At 45.6% G+C, this 17414-nt stretch overlaps 1 pseudogene; it reads right to left on the reverse strand.

Moving 5' to 3' along the window:
* Positions 1 to 989: 989 nt before the first annotated feature.
* Positions 990 to 17414, reverse strand: LOC110533218 (annotated as a pseudogene).

Consider the following 17414-nt stretch of genomic DNA (forward strand, 5'->3'; position numbering starts at 1 on the left):
AAACCAAATAATCCAGTTCTACTTGTAGACTTCTCGTTCTCTCTCTCGATCCCACTACTCTCTCTGTCTCTCTCTCTCTCTCTCTCTCTCTCTCTCTCGCTCTCTCTCTCTGTCTCTCTCTCTCTCTCTTCTCTCTCGCTCTCTCCTCTCTCTCTCTCTCTCTCTCTCTCTCTTGTCTCTCTCTCTCATTCTCATTCTGTCTCTCTGTCTCTCTGTCTCTCTGTCTCTCTCTCTCTCTCTCTCTCTCTCTCTCTGTCTCTCTCTCTCATTCTCATTCTGTCTCTCTGTCTCTCTGTCTCTCTGTCTCTCTCTCTCTCTCTTCTCTCTCTCTCTCTCTCTCCTCTTCATTCTCATTCTGTCTCAACCTACCTACCTCTACCCAGTTTGTATTGTCCTTTCTGATTTCCCTCTTATTGGAGAGAAAATGACTGGGGGGGGGGGGTAGTATCTTGTAATATTTGATCATTTGTTGTAATCTATTGTTTGATGTTGCTGTACACAAAGGAATAAATGCAGTAAACATTCCCCCCAACAGTTTTTACTTTCCTGTATCACTTTATTGGACAATTCAACTCGTGTCATGTTATATTACATCTTAATCAGTGGCCCATGTAATGTTGTATCTTCAGTTTGTCTAAATGTAGTACAGTGAAAGTGATAACTAAAAGGACTAGACATACTGCTGTCAAGCTCAATGATTGTCTTTATTCATGTTGAAACAAGCTGCAGAAGGTATATAAGTGCTTTAAAATCTCCTATGGAGTCTGATACACAGGTTAATACACACATCTTAATAATAACTATTTCTGGTAGTCAGGATGAGGTCTTTATGTAACATCCACCAATAAACCAATTATCCTATTACAATAAAAGCTTTAGACACTGAAGACACGTTGTTTGGCTTCATTTACTATAAGAAGGATAAGTAGCCGGACTGTTTGATTTCAATTCTATTTAGGGACAATGACTCAAGATCAAGATTTATTTTCTTAATTAATAATTGGCTTCTTAAAAATGTTGAAATGCAGGTTACTCTAAGGTGGGCTTGATACTCTTTAGTTTATACACAACATTGTACCACAGGTTTTCATAATTTTCTCTCTTACTGCACGGCAGTAACTTTGAACACTTCATTTGGTGGAATCAACACCTCCTTTTCATAATTCCCCATCTCTGGGTAGGACTTCAGGTCAGCGCCAAAACATGTCTCTATCTCAAAGCAGGACTCCTCCCCAAAATATGTCAAGACCTTTAGGAAAGAGCTGGAGGCAAAGAAGCCAAATCTGATGACCTTTTTCACTTCATCGACAAACTCCATGTTCGCTCTTCGATGTGTGGTGTGACAGGTCTTTGTTTGTACTTGGACTTGTCCTTTTGGAATCATTCCTTCACATCTATTGCACATCCTTCTGCCCCTATCCAGGCTTGTTTGAAGATCCTTACATTGCTGTTTTCATTTGGAAGATATTCCTCCTGCACCTTCTTGTACATTTTTTCAGTTGGTACTTGTCATCAACGGGGTTAGGGAACATGTCTAAGGATTTGGGGGAATTGAGACCAGGCTGAGATGAACCTTCAGACATTATGGTAGAAAAATACAGGCAAAATGTGTAATAACAGAGGACCATTTTCTATATGTTTAAATATATGTAAATTAAAACAAATACATATCTAGTATAGAAATAGCTCTCTCTCTCTCTCTCTCTAAATATTATAGTATTTTACCATCTTGGAGATCACACCCAAATTCCAAGGCAGGAAAAAATACAGCAAAAGTTCGGATCTTGTGTCTTGCCAAGATGTCAAAATATGCTGGTCCAACGTCAACTTGTAATGGAGATGAACTGTCTTTAAAGATACAGAATCAGCATTCAAATGTTCAGCTTTCAGGGGGTCTTGTTATAACAGAGCTCTTGTGGTTATGTTCACAGGCACGTACCCCTCAAACCACGAACCCCTTAGCTCAGTACACACACACACACACACACAACACACACACACACACACACACATTCAGCTGTGCAACTGACTAGGTATCCCCTGTACATAATCAAACACATACAGTGTGGTGCCTACCCAGGGCCTAGTCAAAGGGTTGTCTGCCTATCATTCCTTTAGCTGGTTGAGTTAAATATTGCCCTCTGCTGGTTGATGTGCAGATTGCACCTGTCAAGACTGAAGGCCTTGGGTACATTAGTGTGTGTTTGGATTCAGTGGTCTCTCATGCCAGTGTCCAGGGTATGATTTAGACAGTATCCAATATTCAAATAATGCTGGTTATGGTTGTTTCCTTAATTTGTTATGACTGAGATGTGAGAGACCTGCAGGTTGACAGAATTCCATTCCTTTGTTATGACTGAGATGTGAGAGCCTGGTAGGTTGATAGAATTCCATTCCTTTGTTATGACTGAGATGTGAGAGACCTGGTAGGTTGACAGGATTCCATTCCTTTGTTATGACTGAGATGTGAGAGACCTGGTAGGTTGACGGAATTCCATTCCTTTGTTATGACTGAGATGTGAGAGACCTGGTAGGTTGATAGAGTTCCATCTTATTGCATTCATATGGTGAGGTCTTCTGATCTGTGATAGGAGATAAGGAAATGGGACAGGAAGAGGACGGAAGCAGATTGAGACTATTGGGATGTGGCCTTAGTGGTTGGGCCTCTGAATGTGTAGTTTATGGTGGAGACCAGTCACTGACTGTGTAGTTATGGTGGAGTCCAGCCACTGACTGTGTAGTTTATGGTGGAGTCCAGCCACTGACTGTGTAGTTGATGGTGGAGTCCAGACACTGACTGTGTAGTTATTTATGGTGGAGTCCAGCCACTGACTGTGTAGTTGATGGTGGAGTCCAGCCACTGACTGTGTAGTTTATGGTGGAGTCCAGCCACTGACTGTGTAGTTTATGGTGGAGTCCAGCCACTGACTGTGTAGTTGATGGTGGAGTCCAGCCACTGACTGTGTAGTTTATGGTGGAGTCCAGCCACTGACTGTGTAGTTTATGGTGGAGTCCAGCCACTGTATAGTTAGAACCTAATCCAACAGTATATTGTTGACACAGTTTAATACAGGTCCCATTGCACGCAGGCATACATACACACACACACACACACACACACACACACACACACACACACACTGGACACACTCTTTTGTCTCCATAAGACACAAAAAAGTCACATGAATAACAGTGTTGTTCAGGAGAATGTTGCCATTGTAAACACTAATGGGACATTGTATTAGTCCCCATCACCCTGTTACTGCCTCAATACAGGGACATTTTATTAGTCCCATCACCCTGTTACTGCCTCAATACAGGGACATTTTATTAGTCCCCATCACCCTGTTACTGCCTCAATACAGGGACATTTTATTAGTCCACCATCACCCTGTTACTGCCTCAATACAGGGACATTTTATTAGTCCCCATCACTGTTACTGCCTCAATACAGGGACATTTTATTAGTCCCCATCACTCTGTTACTGCCTCAATACAGGGACATTTTCTTAGTCCACCATCACCCTGTTACTGCCTCAATACAGGGACATTTTATTAGTCCCCATCACCCTGTTACTGCCTCAATACAGGGACATTTTCTTAGTCCCCCATCACCTGTTACTGCCTCAATACAGGGACATTTTATTAGTCCACCATCACCCTGTTACTGCCTCAATACAGGGACATTTTATTAGTCCCCATCACCCTGTTACTGCCTCAATACAGGGACATTCTTAGTCCCCATTACCCCGTTACTGCCTCAATACAGGGACATTTTATTAGTCCCCATCACCCTGTTACTGCCTCAATACAGGGACATTTTCTTAGTCCCCCATTACCCGTTACTGCCTCAATACAGGGACATTTTCTTAGTCCACCATCACCCTGTTACTGCCTCAATACAGGGACATTTTCTTAGTCCACCATCACCCTGTTACTGCCTCAATACAGGGACATTTTATTAGTCCACCATCACCCTGTTACTGCCTCAATACAGGGACATTTTATTAGTCCCCATCACCCTGTTACTGCCTCAATACAGGGACATTTTATTAGTCCCCATCACCCTGTTACTGCCTCAATACAGGGACATTTTATTAGTCCCCATCACCCTGTTACTGCCTCAATACAGGGACATTTTATTAGTCCCCATCACCCTGTTACTGCCTCAATACAGGGACATTTTATTAGTCCACCATCACCCTGTTACTGCCTCAATACAGGGACATTTTATTAGTCCCATCACCCTGTTACTGCCTCAATACAGGGACATTTTATTAGTCCCCATCACTCTGTTACTGCCTCAATACAGGGACATTTTCTTAGTCCACCATCACCCTGTTACTGCCTCAATACAGGGACATTTTATTAGTCCCATCACCCTGTTACTGCCTCAATACAGGGACATTTTCTTAGTCCCCATCACCCTGTTACTGCCTCAATACAGGGACATTTTATTAGTCCACCATCACCCTGTTACTGCCTCAATACAGGGACATTTTATTAGTCCCCATCACCCTGTTACTGCCTCAATACAGGGACATTTTCTTAGTCCCCCATTACCCCGTTACTGCCTCAATACAGGGACATTTTATTAGTCCCCATCACCCTGTTACTGCCTCAATACAGGGACATTTTCTTAGTCCCCCATTACCCGTTACTGCCTCAATACAGGGACATTTTCTTAGTCCACCATCACCCTGTTACTGCCTCAATACAGGGACATTTTCTTAGTCCACCATCACCCTGTTACTGCCTCAATACAGGGACATTTTATTAGTCCACCATCACCCTGTTACTGCCTCAATACAGGGACATTTTATTAGTCCCCATCACCCTGTTACTGCCTCAATACAGGGACATTTTATTAGTCCCCATCACCCTATTACTGCCTCAATACAGGGACATTTTATTAGTCCACCATCACCCTGTTACTGCCTCAATACAGGGACATGTTATTAGTGTTTGTATTGGACCTGTGTGGTTTTAGTCCAAGCTTAGCGTGTCATTCAGGTAGAAGTACAATAACACACATGGACACCAGCACACACAGTGGATGTTAAGAGTTGCCCCAGTGGGTGACTGTATCCAAACAGTGGAAGGCTAGAGAAGGAGGAGACATTGGCACACACACACACACACACACACACACACATGCACACGCACACACAAACAATCACAGGTTTCTACATATTTTAAAGTGGGTGTCAATGTTTTCTCAAGAACAGAATGTTGGATGTCTGCATTCCAGCAACGTTCAGCAAACATTCTGATGTGTTTGGATGAAATGGTGCCATTGTTGTACTTCTGACCACTAAAGTTACAGTAACTGAGGTTGTGTTATAAACTAGGGGGTTCCAGCCCTGAATACTGATATGCTGACAGCTGTGGTATATCAGACTGTATACCACGGGTATGACAAAACGTGTATATTTACTGCTCTAGTTATGCTGGTAACCAGTTTATAATGGCAATAAGGCGCCTCAGGGGTTTGTGATATATGGCCAATATACCACCACCAAGGGCTGTATGCAGGCACTCCATGTTGAGTCATGTGTAAGAACTGCCCTTAGCCGGTGTATATTGGCCATATAGCACACCCCCTTGGACCTTATTGATTAATTATACCACATCATACAGTATTGCTAGTGCTACAAAATCTAGCCAAGGTGAAACACATTGACAGTTAAGAACTGAGGTCCTGTTTCTCTTGGCTGATAATGTGTCCCTAGTAATGTAAGGGTGGTGGGTTCGATTCCCGCTGATTCACAGACCCTATACTAAAGATGTATGCACCCGCTGTACTATAAATCACTTAGGATAGTTGATGAAAAATTAACACAACATTTTACTGAGTTACAGTTTATATAAGGAAATCAGTCAATTTAAATAAATTCAATAGGCACTAATATATGGATGACTGGGAATACAGATACAGTATGCATCTTTTGGTGATAGATACTTTAAACAAAACGTAGGGGCGTGGATCAGAATAACATTCAATATCTCCTTCACATAGAGTTGATTGTGGCCTGTGGGAATGTTGTCCCACTCCTCTTCAATGGCTGTGGGAATGTTGTCCCACTCCTCTTCAATGGCTGTGGGAATGTTGTCCCACTCCTCTTCAATGGCTGTGGGAATGTTGTCCCACTCCTCTTCAATGGCCTTGGGAATGTTGTCCCACTCCTCTTCAATGGCTGTGGGAATGTTGTCCCAATCCTCTTCAATGGCTGTGGGAATGTTTTCCCACTCCGCTTCAATGGCTGTGGGAATGTTGTCCCACTCCTCTTCAATGGCTGTGGGAATGTTGTCCCACTCCGCTTCAATGGCTGTGGGAATGTTGTCCCACTCCTCTTCAATGGCTGTGGGAATGTTGTCCCAATCCTCTTCAATGGCTGTGGGAATGTTGTCCCACTCCTCTTCAATGGCAGTGGGAATGTTGTCCAACTCCGCTTCAATGGCTGTGGGAATGTTGTCCCACGCCGCTTCAATGGCTGTGGGAATGTTGTCCCAATCCTCTTCAATGGCTGTGGGAATGTTGTCCCACTCCTCTTCAATGGCTATGGGAATGTTGTCCCACTCCTCTTCAATGGCTGTGCGAATGTTGTCCCACTCCGCTTCAATGGCTGTGGGAATGTTGTCCCACTCCTCTTCAATGGCTGTGGGAATGTTGTCCCACTCCTCTTCAATGGCTGTGGGAATGTTGTCCCACTCCTCTTCAATGGCTGTGGGAATGTTGTCCCACTCCTCTTCAATGGCTGTGGGAATGTTGTCCCACTCCTCTTCAATGGCTGTGGGAATGTTGTCCCAATCCTCTTCAATGGCTGTGGGAATGTTGTCCCAATCCTCTTCAATGGCTGTGGGAATGTTGTCCCACTCCGCTTCAATGGCTGTGGGAATGTTGTCCCACTCTTCTTCAATGGCTGTGGGAATGTTGTCCCACTCTGCTTCAATGGCTGTGGGAATGTTGTCCCACTCCTCTTCAATGGCTGTGGGAATGTTGTCCCAATCCTCTTCAATGGCTGTGGGAATGTTGTCCCACTCCTCTTCAATGGCTGTGGGAATGTTGTCCCACTCCGCTTCAATGGCTGTGGGAATGTTGTCCCACTCCTCTTCAATGGCTGTGGGAATGTTGTCCCAATCCTCTTCAATGGCTGTGGGAATGTTGTCCCACTCCTCTTCAATGGCTGTGGGAATGTTGTCCAACTCCGCTTCAATGGCTGTGGGAATGTTGTCCCACTCCGCTTCAATGGCTGTGGGAATGTTGTCCCAATCTTCTTCAATGGCTGTGGGAATGTTGTCCCACTCCTCTCCAATGGCTATGGGAATGTTGTCCCACTCCTCTTCAATGGCTGTGCGAATGTTGTCCCACTCCTCTTCAATGGCCTTGGGAATGTTGTCCCACTCCTCTTCAATTGCTGTGGGAATGTTGTCCCACTCCTCTTCAATGGCTGTGGGAATGTTGTCCCACTCCTCTTCAATGGCTGTGGGAATGTTGTCCCACTCCTCTTCAATGGCTGTGGGAATGTTGTCCCACTCCTCTTCAATGGCTGTGGGAATGTTGTCCCAATCTCTTCAATGGCTGTGGGAATGTTGTCCCAATCCTCTTCAATGGCTGTGGGAATGTTGTCCCACTCCGCTTCAATGGCTGTGGGAATGTTGTCCCACTCCGCTTCAATGGCTGTGGGAATGTTGTCCCACTCTTCTTCAATGGCTGTGGGAATGTTGTCCCACTCTGCCTTAATGGCTGTGGGAATGTTGTCCCACTCCTCTTCAATGGCTGTGGGAATGTTGTCCCAATCCTCTTCAATGGCTGTGGGAATGTTGTCCCACTCCTCTTCAATGGCTGTGGGAATGTTGTCCCACTCCGCTTCAATGGCTGTGGGAATGTTGTCCCACTCCGCTTCAATGGCTGTGAGAATGTTGTCCCAATCCTCTTCAATGGCTGTGGGAATGTTGTCCCACTCCTCTTCAATGGCTATGGGAATGTTGTCCCACTCCTCTTCAATGGCTGTGCGAATATTGTCCCACTCCTCTTCAATTGCCTTGGGAATGTTGTCCCACTCCTATTCAATGGCTGTGGGAATGTTGTCCCACTCCTCTTCAATGGCTGTGGGAATGTTGTCCCACCCCTCTTCAATGGCTGTGGGAATGTTGTCCCACTCCTCTTCAATGGCTGTGGGAATGTTGTCCCACTCCTCTTCAATGGCTGTGGGAATGTTGTCCCAATACTCTTCAATGGCTGTGGGAATGTTGTCCCACTCCTCTTCAATGGCTGTGGGAATGTTGTCCCACTCGTCTTCAATGGCTGTGGGAATGTTGTCCCACTCTGCTTCAATGGCTGTGGGAATGTTGTCCCACTCCTCTTCAATGGCTGTGGGAATGTTGTCCCACTCCGCTTCAATGTCCTTGGGAATGTTGTCCCACTCCTCTTCAATGGCTGTGGGAATGTTGTCCCAATCCTCTTCAATGGCTGTGGGGATGTTGTCCCACTCCTCTTCAATGGCTGTGGGAATGTTGTCCCACTCCGCTTCAATGGCTGTGGGAATGTTGTCCCACTCCTCTTCAATGGCTGTGGGAATGTTGTCCCACTCCTCTTCAATGGCTGTGGGAATGTTGTCCCACTCCTCTTCAATGGCTGTGGGAATGTTGTCCCACTCCTCTTCAATGGCCGTGGGAATGTTGTCCCACTCCTCTTCAATGGCCTTGGGAATGTTGTCCCACTCCTCTTCATTGGCTGTGGGAATGTTGTCCCACTCAGCTTCAATGGCTGTGGGAATGTTGTCCCAATCCTCTTCAATGGCTGTGGGAATGTTGTCCCACTCCTCTTCAATGGCTATGGGAATGTTGTCCAACTCCTCTTCAATGGCTGTGCGAATGTTGTCCCACTCCTCTTCAATTGCCTTGGGAATGTTGTCCCACTCCTCTTCAATGGCTGTGGGAATGTTGTCCCACTCCTCTTCAATGGCTGTGGGAATGTTGTCCCACCCCTCTTCAATGACTGTGGGAATGTTGTCCCACTCCTCTTCAATGGCTGTGGGAATGTTGTCCCACTCCTCTTCAATGGCTGTGGGAATGTTGTCCCACTCCTCTTCAATGGCTGTGGGAATGTTGTCCCACTCCTCTTCAATGGCTTTGGGAATGTTGTCCCACTCCTCTTCAATGGCTGTGGGAATGTTGTCCCACTCCTCTTCAATGGCTGTGGGAATGTTGTCCCACTCCGCTTCAATGGCTGTGGGAATGTTGTCCCACTCCGCTTCAATGGCTGTGGGAATGTTGTCCAACTCCGCTTCAATGGCTGTGGGAATGTTGTCCTACTCCGCTTCAATGGCTGTGGGAATGTTGTCCCACTCCTCTTCAATGGCTGTGGGAATGTTGTCCCACTCCTCTTCAATGGCTGTGGGAATGTTGTCCCACTCCGCTTCAATGTCCTTGGGAATGTTGTCCCACTCCTCTTCAATGGCTGTGGGAATGTTGTCCCAATCCTCTTCAATGGCTGTGGAAATGTTGTCCCAATCCTCTTCAATGGCTGTGGGAATGTTGTCCCACTCCGCTTCAATGGCTGTGGGAATGTTGTCCCACTCCTCTTCAATGGCTGTGGGAATGTTGTCCCACTCTGCTTCAATGGCTGTGGGAATGTTGTCCCACTCCTCTTCAATGGCTGTGGGAATGTTGTCCCAATCCTCTTCAATGGCTGTGGGAATGTTGTCCCACTCCTCTTCAATGGCTGTGGGAATGTTGTCCCACTCCGCTTCAATGGCTGTGGGAATGTTGTCCCACTCCGCTTCAATGGCTGTGGGAATGTTGTCCCACTCCTCTTCAATGGCTATGGGAATGTTGTCCCACTCCTCTTCAATGGCTGTGCGAATGTTGTCCCACTCCTCTTCAATTGCCTTGGGAATGTTGTCCCACTCCTCTTCAATGGCTGTGGGAATGTTGTCCCACTCCTCTTCAATGGCTGTGGGAATGTTGTCCCACTCCTCTTCAATGGCTGTGGGAATGCTGTCCCACTCCTCTTCAATGGCTGTGGGAATGTTGTCCCACTCCTCTTCAATGGCTGTGGGAATGTTGTCCCACTCCTCTTCAATGGCTGTGGGAATGTTGTCCCACTCCTCTTCAATGGCTGTGGGAATGTTGTCCCACTCCTCTTCAATGGCTGTGGGAATGTTGTCTCTTCATGGCTGTCTCCGCTTCAATGGCTGTGGGAATGTTGTCCCAATCCTCTTCAATGGCTGTGGGAATGTTGTCCCACTCCTCTTCAATGGCTATGGGAATGTTGTCCCACTCCTCTTCATTGGCTGTGCGAATGTTGTCCCACTCCACTTCAATTGCCTTGGGAATGTTGTCCCACTCCTCTTCAATGGCTGTGGGAATGTTGTCCCACTCCTCTTCAATGGCTGTGGGAATGTTGTCCCACCCCTCTTCAATGGCTGTGGGAATGTTGTCCCACTCCTCTTCAATGGCTGTGGGAATGTTGTCCCACTCCTCTTCAATGGCTGTGGGAATGTTGTCCCACTCCTCTTCAATGGCTGTGGGAATGTTGTCCCACTCCTCTTCAATGGCTGTGGGAATGTTGTCCCACTCCTCTTCAATGGCTGTGGGAATGTTGTCCCACTCCTCTTCAATGGCTGTGGGAATGTTGTCCCACTCCGCTTCAATGGCTGTGGGAATGTTGTCCCACTCCTCTTCAATGGCTGTGGGAATGTTGTCCCACTCCGCTTCAATGTCCTTGGGAATCTTGTCCCACTCCTCTTCAATGACTGTGGAAATGTTGTCCCAATCCTCTTCAATGGCTGTGGGGATGTTGTCCCACTCCTCTTCAATGGCTGTGGGAATGTTGTCCCACTCCGCTTCAATGGCTGTGGGAATGTTGTCCCACTCCTCTTCAATGGCTGTGGGAATGTTGTCCCACTCCTCTTCAATGGCTGTGGGAATGTTGTCCCACTCCTCTTCAATGGCCATGGGAATGTTGTCCCACTCCTCTTCAATGGCCTTGGGAATGTTGTCCCACTCCTCTTCAATGGCTGTGGGAATGTTGTCCCACTCCTCTTCAATGGCTGTGGGAATGTTGTCCCACTCCTCTTCAATGGCTGTGGGAATGTTGTCCCACTCCTCTTCAATGGCTGTGGGAATGTTGTCCCACTCCCCTTCAATGGCTGTGGGAATGTTGTCCCACTCCTCTTCAATGACTTGTGAAGGTGGTGGATAATGTCTGGAACTGGAACAAGCTGTCGTACACGTCAATCCATAGCATCCCAAACATGCTCAATCGGTGACATGTCTGGTGAGTATGCAAGCCATGGAAGAAATGCGACATTTTCAGCTTTGTGGAAATGTGTACAGACCCTTGCGACATGGGGATGTGCATTATCATGCTGATACATGAGGTGATGGCTGCGGATGAAAGGCAGAACAATGGGCCTGAGGATCTCACCACGGTATCTCTGTGCATTCAAATTGCTTTTGGTAAAATGCAATTGTGTTCATTGTCCATAGCTTATGCCTGCCCATACTATAACCCCACCTCCACCACGGGGCACTCTGTTCACAACGTTGATATCAGCAAACCGCTCGATCACGCAAATGTGAAGAGCACATTTGCGTGCCAGTTGCCATCGAAGGTGAACATTTGCCCACTGAAGTTGATTACAATGTCAGGTCAAGACCCTGATGAGGATGACAAGCACGCAGATGTGTTTGCCTGAAGCAGTTTCTGACAGTTTATGCAGAAATTCTTTGCTTCTGCAAACCCACAGTTTCATCAGCTGTCTGGGTGGCTGTTCTCAGACGATCCCGGTAGGTGAAGAAGCCGGATGTGGAGGTCCTGGGCTGGCGTGGTGGTTAAACGTGGTCTGCGGTTGAGAGGCCGGTTGGACGTACTGCCAAATTCTCTAATGTTACGTTGGGGGCGGCTTATGGGTAGGGAAATTACCATTAATTTGTGAGGCAACAACTTTGGTGGACATTCCTGCATTCAGCATGCCAAATGCACGTTCCCTCAAAACTTGAGACATCTGTGGCATTGAGTTGTGTGACAAAACTGCACATTTTAGAGTGGCCTTTTTTGTCCCCAGCGCATTACCTGTGTAATGATCATGCTGTTTAATCAGCTTCTTGATATGCCACACATGTCAGGCTTATTGGATTATTTTGGCAAAGGAGAAATGCTCACTAACAGGGATGTAAACAAATCTGTGCACAAAATCTGAGAGAAATGAGCTTTTTGTGCATTTGGAACATATCTAGGATTTTTTATTTCAGCTCATGAAACATGGGACCAACACTTTACATGTTGCATTTATATTTTGTTCAGTATTTAACAGGCTTCTCTGTTGAAGGAGAACATGAGAAAAGAGTGTATTTTGGAGACAGTTATCACCTACCAATATAACGATACTGTAAATCACCTTATTGGAAGACATGTTTAACTTTCATGTGGTACTACAGTATACAAAAATATACTGTATGATCTTGTCAGGCTACAGTCTTGATTCTCCACTCTGTTCCTGATGTTGTGTTGTCAGGCTACAGCCATGATTCTCCACTCTGTTCCTGATGCTGTGTTGTCAGGCTACAGCCATGATTCTCCACTCTGTTCCCGATGTTGTGTTGTCAGGCTACAGCCATGATCCTCCACTCTGTTCCTGATGTTGTGTTGTCAGGCTACAGTCTTGATTCTCCACTCTGTTCCTGATGTTGTGATGTCAGGCTACAGCCATGATTCTCCACTCTGTTCCCGATGTTGTGTTGTCAGGCTACAGCCATGATCCTCCACTCTGTTCCTGATGTTGTGTTGTCAGGCTACAGTCTTGATTCTCCACTCTGTTCCTGATGTTGTGTTGTCAGGATACAGCCATGATTCTCCACTGTGTTCCGGATGCTGTGTTGTCAGGCTACATCCATGATTCTCCACTCTGTTCCTGATGTTGTGTTGTCAGGCTACAGCCATGATTCTCCTCTCTGTTCCTGATGTTGTGTTGTCAGGATACAGCCATGATTCTCCTCTTTGTTCCTGATGTTGTGTTGTCAGGCTACAGCCATGATCCTCCACTCTGTTCCTGATGTTGTGTTGTCAGGCTACAGCCATGATTCTCCACTCTGTTCCTGATGTTGTGTTGTCAGGCTACAGCCATGATTCTCCACTCTGTTCCTGATGTTGTGTTGTCAGGCTACAGCCATGATTCTCCACTCTGTTCCCGATATTGTGTTGTCAGGCTACAGCCATGATCCTCCACTCTGTTCCTGATGTTGTGTTGTCAGGCTACAGTCTTGATTCTCCACTCTGTTCCTGATGTTGTGTTGTCAGGCTACAGCCATGATTCTCCACTCTGTTCCTGATGATGTTGTGTTGTCAGGCTACAGCCATGATTCTCCACTCTGTTCCTGATGTTGTTTTTGTCAGGCTACAGTCTTGATTCTCCACTCTGTTCCTGATGTTGTGTTGTCCGGCTACAGTCTTGATTCTCCTCTGTGTTCCTACTGGTAGCCTGTATGTGTATTATTTAATTGAACCTTCATTTATACAGGTTATTCTCCTTGGGATATATTTTACAGTAAAGGCCTGTTGTAACTTGTACCAGTACTGTGCTGTTCCATCTCCACGTCAAGGTCTTTACATGGCTGTTAGTCTGTTTGTTTGTATCTTGTACTGTACTGTTCCATCTAGCTCCACGTCAAGGTCTTTACATGGCTGTTAGTCTGTTTGTTTGTATCTTGTACTGTACTGTTCCATCTAGCTCCACGTCAAGGTCTTTACATGGCTGTTAGTCTGTTGGTTGTATCTTGTACTGCACTGTGCTGTTCCATCTAGCTCCACGTCAAGGTCTTTACATGGCTGTTAGTCTGTTTGTTTGTATCTTGTACTGCACTGTGCTGTTTCTGTGGAAGTATGCTTCGAATGCTCTGACTCATGCAAGGATTGCTCTATCATAACCTTTGTGAGAAACAGAGAAATAAACGATGAGAAATAAAACTATGAAAAAAAAAACTATGTAAATCAAAACAAGGTGGAGAAACTGTCATCTCTGGTGAAATTTACTCAACTGGGGAAAGAGTAATCTCCCTCTTCAGACAAAATGTGTTCTTTGTATTAAATACCTCTCAATCAAACAATAAAGGTGGATTAATTTAGGATTAATGGCTTTGGATGGTGTTTGTGTTGTATGTGTTACCTGTGTTAATGTCATTGTAGGTGGAACTATCAGGAGGTGGTTTAAATAAACAAGGGATAGTTTCACTCAACCTGTTTTTCTATCACTTTCTCTCCTCAATCAGTCAGTGGGAATGACATTAAACTCATCTTTGACTCCTCCCTATGTCTCTCTCTCTCTCTCCCTCTACCACTCTCTCTCTCTCTATCTCTACCACTCTCTCTCCCCACTCAATCTTTCTCTCTGTGTTTAGTAATTGTATTGTTCCTCAGTGTATTTTGTGTGATTGTTGAGTATTCACACATGAAGTGTCGGTCATCACCACCTCTGAGTAAACAGCAGACACCTCCTTCCCAAACAACATGAAGTGTCTGTCATCACCACCTCTGAGTAAACAGCAGACACCTCCTTCCCAAAGCATACAGATTGTTTGTAGTATACAGAAGCTTTGACTAACCTTCATTCATACGTTCATTATCCCCTCTGTCATCCCTCTCTCTTCCACTCCCTCCCTCTATACAACTCTCTGTCATCCCTCTCTCTTCCACTCCCTCCCTCTATACAACTCTCTGGTATCCCTCTCTCTTCCACTCCCTCCCTCTATACAACTCTCTGTCACCCCTCTCTCTTCCACTCCCTCCCTCTATACAACTCTCTGTCATCCCTCTCTCTTCCACTCCCTCCCTCTATACAACTCTCTGGTATCCCTCTCTCTTCCACTCCCTCCCTCTATACAACTCTCTGGTGTCCCTCCCTCTATACAACTCTCTGGTGTCCCTCCCTCTATACAACTCTCTGGTGTCCCTCCCTCTATACAACGCTCTGGTGTCCCTCCTCTATACAACTCTCTGGTATCCCTCCCTCTATACAACTCTCTGGTATCCCTCCCTCTATACAACTCTCTGGTATCCCTCCCTCTTTACAACTCTCTGGTATCCCTCCCTCTATACAACTCTCTGGTATCCCTCCCTCTTTACAGCTCTCTGGTATCCCTCCCTCTTTACAACTCTCTGGTATCCCTCCCTCTATACAACTCTCTGGTATCCCTCCCTCTATACAACTCTCTGGTATCCCTCCCTCTATACAACTCTCTGGTGTCCCTCCCTCTTTACAACTCTCTGGTGTCCCTCCCTCTATACAACTCTCTGGTATCCCTCCCTCTATACAACTCTCTGGTATCCCTCCCTCTATACAACTCTCTGGTGTCCCTCCCTCTTTACAACTCTCTGTCATTCACGTTTTCCTTTCTCATGTTCTTCTAAGATTGTGATATTATTTTTCCTGTCAGGTCCCTCTCCTTTTCTCTATATTTCCTCCGTCTCTCTCTCTGTCCTTTAAAGACTCTTGTCCTTTCTGGACATCTGTAGCATCCTGCTACTGTACTTTATGTAAAACTGGAATGAATGGCTCTACTTCTATGTTACCTTCCACCTGACCATTGACAGGAAATGAGAGTGACCGTATTGCCATGGAAATGAAAGTGAAAGCAAATGACAATTGGATGAAGAAGTAACCTGACAGGGTAATTGTGTCAGAACAGTGGAAGGCCAGAAAAGGAGAATCTTTTGGTTCTCTCTTATACATCACTAAAGGTTGAATCCTAACTTCAGGTCCAATTTTCATGTAGTCTCCATATGACATCAATGCATTACTAAGTGAATGTTTGACTTAAGTGGAAGTTAGGATTCACCCCTGCGTGTAATTGTGATGAAACAGTGGAACGCCAGAAAAGGATACTTTAGCACACACACACACGCGCGCACGCGTGCACATACACTGAGGCATCTAAAACATAGGGGGCTTCTGAGGGGAAGACGGCTCATACTAATGGCATGGAAACCATGTTTGATATTATTCTATTGACTCCGTTCCAGACATTATTATGAGCCGTCCTTCCCTCAGCAGCCTCCACTGATCTCTGGTATCCCTCCCTCTATACAACTCTCTGGTATCCCTCCCTCTATACAACTCTCTGGTATCCCTCCCTCTATACAACTCTCTGGTATCCCTCCCTCTATACAACTCTCTGGTGTCCCTCCCTCTACACAACTCTCTGGTATCCCTCTCTCTCTCGTCCCTCCCTCACAATGCACATTCACTCATCAAACATGAAAATAAAATATATGAAAAATATCACTTTTCTCCTATGATTTGCTAAATGCTGCTTCTCTTATTGAACTAAGAAAAAACAGACAACAGCTGACAGAGAAAAAAAGGCCTTCATTGGAATGAAAAGTTAACCATTTGTTATGAGATACATCACTTCACAGAATGTCCCCCAAACGGCACCCTATTCCTTAAATAGTGCACTACAGTTGACCAGGACTCATAGGGCTCATAGGACTCATAGGGCTCATAGTGCTCATAGGACTCATAGAACTCATAGGGCTCATAGTGATCATAGGACTCATAGAACTCATAGGGCTCATAGTGATTATAGGACTCATAGAACTCATAGGGCTCATAGGACTCATAGGGCTCATAGTGCTCATAGGACTCATAGAACTCATAGGGCTCATAGTGATCATAGGACTCATAGAACTCATAGGGCTCATAGTGATCATAGGACTCATAGAACTCATAGGGCTCATAGTGCTCATAGGACTCATAGAACTCATAGGGCTCATAGTGATCATAGGACTCATAGAACTCATAGGGCTCATAGTGATTATAGGACTCATAGAACTCATAGGGCTCATAGGACTCATAGGGCTCATAGTGCTCATAGGACTCATAGGACTCATAGGGCTCATAGGACTCATAGGGCTCATAGTGCTCATAGGACTCATAGAACTCATAGGGCTCATAGTGCTCATAGGACTCATAGGGCTCATAGTGCTCATAGGACTCATAGAACTGATAGGGCTCATAGTGATCATAGGACTCATAGAACTCATAGGGCTCATAGTGATCATAGGACTCATAGAACTCATAGGGCTCATAGGACTCATAGGGCTCATAGTGCTCATAGGACTCATAGAACTCATAGGGCTCATAGTGATCATAGGACTCATAGAACTCATAGGGCTCATAGTGCTCATAGGACTCATAGTGCTCATAGGACTCATAGAACTCATAGGGCTCATAGTGCTCATAGGACTCATAGTGCTCATAGGACTCATAGTGCTCATAGCACTCATAGAACTCATAGTGCTCATAGTGCTCATAGGACTCATAGAACTCAGTGCTCATAATGCTCATAGTGCTCATAGTGCTCATAGGACTCATATGAAACATATGGCTCTCAGGACTCATAGGACTCAT

The sequence above is a fragment of the Oncorhynchus mykiss genome, unplaced genomic scaffold (genome assembly GCF_013265735.2).
Source record: "Oncorhynchus mykiss isolate Arlee unplaced genomic scaffold, USDA_OmykA_1.1 un_scaffold_836, whole genome shotgun sequence".
Lineage (NCBI taxonomy): Eukaryota > Metazoa > Chordata > Actinopteri > Salmoniformes > Salmonidae > Oncorhynchus > Oncorhynchus mykiss.